Source organism: Psammomys obesus, unplaced genomic scaffold (assembly GCF_907164565.1).
Source record: "Psammomys obesus unplaced genomic scaffold, mPsaObe1.curated_primary_1811, whole genome shotgun sequence".
Classification (NCBI taxonomy): Eukaryota; Metazoa; Chordata; class Mammalia; order Rodentia; family Muridae; genus Psammomys; species Psammomys obesus.
In genome coordinates, this window is record NW_026586550.1 from 10,050,284 (window position 1) to 10,055,258 (window position 4,975).

The window sequence follows — 4,975 nt, forward strand, 5'->3', positions numbered from 1 at the left end:
AAATGGCCAGGCCCTTGTATGCTATCCTGTAGCCAGCTGTCAATTTTTGACAGCGTGTCCCTCTTTGATCTGTGCTATCAGTTTGCTCAGAATAAAGTTATTTTGCTTCTTTTGAAAATCTGCATGACTCTTGTTTTCAGCTCTTTGAATTAAAAGGCCTCGAACCTGGAAACACCTGTCCCAGACCCTGACTGTCAACAACAGAACCAGCTTTTGAATTGTGATGAGAGCCCCTGCCATGGGGACACAGCCTCTCTGGGGGCCACCAGCCCCAGGCTGCCCTCTTTTATTTCCATACTTCTTCTTATCCACCTCCTTCTTAAAGCGACACACACACACCCACACACACAGCACACAGAGCAGAGCAGAGTACACACCATTTCTTTTTGAGGGGTCCAAAACCTTTTATGTACAGTGTTCTGTCTGTATGTACACCTGCGTGCCAGAAGAGGGCACCAGATAGATGGTTGTGAGCTACTATGTGGGTGCTGGGAATTGACCTCAGGACCTCTGGAAGAGCAGCCAGTGCTCTTAACTTCTGAGCTATCTCTTCAGCCTGGTCCAAAAAAATTTTAAATGACTTATTTTATTTATGTGTATCTGTGCCTGTGTGAGTGCATGCTGGTGCTCACAGAAGCCTCTGGGACCACAGGTGGCTGCGAGCTGCCCGACATGGGTGCTGAGAACTGCATGATCTCTGAAGAGCAGCCAGCACTCTCAGCTGCTAAGCCAGATGTCCCCAGCTTCTGAAGACATTTCTAATTTTTTTTCTACTTGTCTGCTTCACTTTCTCATGGGCAGGATGGCTTTCTCAGAGCAAGAGTAAATTTTACTGGGTTTGCGTGACAGCGTTGAACACCACGCTGCTTATTGTGGCCAAGACAGGTTTTCTGAAGCATTTAAACTGACTAGGGGACTGGAGCGATAGCTAAGCTGGAAGAGTGTTTTCTTAGCAGCTTGAAGCTCTGTGCTCAGTCCCCAGTTCTGCATAAACGGGGTACGGTTATAGGTGCTTGCAGTCCCAGCATCAGGGAAGCAGGGGGAAGAGGATCATGGCTCAGAGCGAGTCTTGGCTACACAGTGAGTTAGACTGTCCTGGGTCACACAAGATCAGTCTCAAATTAAAAGATGTATTAAAAAATATAAACGGACCCCGGAGCGGTGGTGCACACCTGCATTCCCAGCACTCAGGGAGCTGGAGGCAGGTGGATCTCTCTGAGTACGAGACCCGCCTGGTCTACAAAGCAAATCCAGGAGAGCCAAGGCTAGATAAACTCTGTCTCAAACCACCCCCAATACATAAATATATGTGTGCATTCAAGAGGCAAAATGGCCAGGACTCTGCCAGAGGGGGATGCCTTGTGTAACGGCACATCTAAGACAGCAGAAGCACGAATCCTGCTGTAGCTCTGTGCCAACAACTCAGAGCAAAACACAACTCTCACTTCAGAGGTGATAAGAGGTAGCTTATTCTCGGTCCAAATATGAGCTGACCACAGCCCCGAAACAGATTTAGGTCACCTCAAATTCCACACTCCACTGTGGCACCACTTTGATGAGGTTTTTATAGTAACAGAACAAAGAAAGTCCTAAATCAAGACACTTTCAAATACACTGATGGGCAGCAGAGAGGTGGGTTCAGCAGGGAGGCCTGCTGAAGACCTCGGATGTTCTTTGATGATGCTCGTGGCTTTGGAGTTAGTGGAGGCTCATAGTGTGCCAAGTTAATACCTTCCAGTGAAATACCAGTGCTCTTCTAAACATCCCAAATGACCTAATGGTGACGAAGCTCCCAGGTCCCCATGAACAGAGGAGGGCAACACATAGTAAAAGGACTAAAGATACCTCAAGACAACTTGGCTCTGGACTCGAAACATTCCTAACTATACGGCCATTGGCAACCTAGGCAGTTAGCACCGCTGCAGAAGGGTCAGCTGGACGAGCAGCTTCTGTTTGGAAGCTTTGTTTACACAGTCAGGAAGCAGTGATTCCGAAGGCTTGGCACAGCCCGGCTCCCACCTTGTTCCACATGTCTCTCTTCTTGGCCCCAAGGCTCAGATGTTCGCTTAACTCCCAAGGCCTCTGCGTTTGCTCTTCCACTTGCCAGATGTGTGGTTTATGGTCTCTGTGGCCTCAGAATGCTTACAGCCGAATCTAGTCTTAAACTACACTTTGATTCTGCCAGACTAAGGTCGCTATTTTGAGTTCATTCCTTCCCCACCTCCATCTTCCAAATATATGTACTCTCAGAGAACCCTACCAACCCCTCTGTAGCCAGTGAAGGTGACCTTGCCAGTGAAAGTAACTTTTATGAGCCTGTCACTGTCTTGACTTGAGGTGGCCCAGGGCTCTCAAATTGTCCCTGAGGAGTTGGGATTACCCAGAACACTGCTCAGAGCCTTGCTTGGATGAATAGGGCCACTGAGGAAGTTCTCCACTGATCATGTGCCCAATGCACTCAGAACAGAACACTGATTCTCCTGGACAGGTGATGGAAGGCAGACAAAGGTCTAGTACATCACCCTTCCATGTCCTTGAGAAACAGAACCAAACCAACGCAGCCCCAGAGAACAGTGTAAGTGTGGTTTCTACTAGGAAATTTCCAGCCGGTGGCCTGGTCCTCGGGGCTGTGCACATGGCAAGGTTTGATAGTCGCTGCATCGAGTCGCCCTTCTCTCTAAAGCAACTCTATCCATGAAGCTCAGTGCCATTCCTAATACCTTTGTGCCCGTTTTCTTCTTCAGTGCCCAGTGCTTCTGTCCTTGTCTGCTCACCTGCAAGCCTGCTTATCTTTCCTACCAAGCTGCTAAAAAGGAAAGGCATGGGAACCTTTGATTTATTGAACTTTTTTCTCTACTAAATACTTCTTGTTCTTTTTCAAAGACCTCCGCTTTTGAAAAAGGGATGTCAGAGACCATTACAGAGGGGGTGGGGATGAAGGTCAGGTCAGCAATACTGTTGGAGGGAGAGACTCCATCCAGCTGCGCTACCTCAGCTTTCTGCCCCTGGATGTGCACCCGGACTCTGACCAGCAAATCTACTTTCCCACAGCTGGCTGGGGAGCCCCAGGGGTGTCCTCTGGATTACAAGTGTGTGACACCACTCCAGGCTTTCAAATGTTTTAATTAATTTTGAGATAGGCTCTCACAATGTATGTAGCTCTGGAGGACCTGGAACTCACTATGCAGACCAGACTGGCCTCAAACCCACAGACCTGCCTGCCTCTGCCTCCCCAGTGCTGGGATTACTGGTCTTCATGCCTGCCCATGCCCTGCTGTTTCCATCAGTGCCACGCTAGAACTCAAGTCCTCGTGCTTCTGTGGGGACACTGTACTGAGCGGGCTCCCCACCATCTCACCGTGGACCCCAGGAAGGAGGAAGAGGGTGTTAGATTTACCTCTTTGTGGACAAAGGTCTGGCTTAAGAGACCGGAAAGAAAATTTAATGACTAAGGGAAGCGGAATAACCCTGGGTATTTGATTGAATCCACTTGCCGTTGGTTGAGTATGTGCGTGCCAGACCCAGGTGTAATTACAGGAAGTGGTAAGCAACAGGCTTAGAGGAAAGAAGTCATGATACACTGTCATAGCTGGGTGAGTAGTTCATTTCATCCTTGTGGCCCAGGGGAATAAAGAAGGGCTTTGCTGTCTGTCTGTCTGTCAGTCTGTTTAAGGGAAAACAGGACTGGCTTTGTTTTAAAACTTTATCCAGACCATGGACAGGAAAGAAAGAAGGCTATGATGTCACATACAAAGAAATTGATGTAGAGTGGGAAGAGGGGCTGAAAGGGGCTTGGATGAGGTTAGTGGTTCCTGTCATTGAAAAGGGTTGGAATCACATGGGAAATGTTTAAGAGGTGAATTTGCCAGTATTTGGGAGAGCAAGGATGCCCTGGATGGACTCTGGGTGAGGCCTGGGTCACGTGTAGACACTGGGGTCATTTACCAAGAGGGTGAGTCTGAGAAAGGTCCAGGTCTTTCTTCTCCTGGCCTTCCTTCCTTTATAGCCCTTTTGCTTTTCACAGATTTCTAACCCCCAGGACTGTGGACCTGGAAATGGGCAGAAGCAGTTAGTTACACAAGACGAGTGGCAATTGTCTATTGTGGCCGTTCCTGTTAAGCAGCTCTGGAGACACGTCAGTGTTCTGCTAGAATGAGTTCAAGGAATGCTGCGTGTCTGTGTGTATGTCTGTGCATGTGCATGTGTGTGTACATATGTATGTGTGTGTGCATGTGCGTATTTCTCTGTGTCTGTGTGTATATGTGGATGTGCATGTGTGTGTCTGTGTCTCTGTCTGTGTCTCTGTGTCTGTGTCTGTCTTTCTCTGTGTGTGTGTCTCTGTGTCTGTGTCTGTCTATTGTGTCTCTGTGTGTATATGTGTATGTGCATGTGTGTGTCTGTGTCTATTGTGTGTGTGTGTGTCTATTGGTGTTTGTGTATCTAGGCATGTGTATGTGGGGGCGGGTCCCAGAAGAGGGAAAACAAAGCTGATATCTGATGAAAAGGAGAAAACAGTTTAAGTTCTTAGCTACACTAGTTGTTTCTATTTACTATGTAATAGTTACACCTGTGAGGGTTAGGGCCTGGCAAGGCGAGAAACACTTGACATGCAAATGTGAGGACGGGAATCCAGATTCCTAGCGCCCACATCAATGCTGGGTGAGTGCGCTGCCCAGCCCAGTGCCCAAGCATGGTAGGCAGGGCATTCCCCAGAGCAAGATGGCTAGCTAGGCTAACAAAAGGGGCTACCTCTGGGCTCAAGTGAGAGACCCTGCTCAATAAATAAGGTAGAGAGAGATGGAGGGTGGCACCTGATGTTGATCTTTGGCCTTCATACACACTTTCACCTCACAAGTATGCACATTAAGAGAAAGGAAAGAAAGAAAGAAAGAAAGAAAGAAAGAAAGAAAGAAAGAAAGAAAGAAAGAAAGAAAGGAAGGAAGGAAGGAAGGAAGGAAGGAAGGAAGGAAGGAAG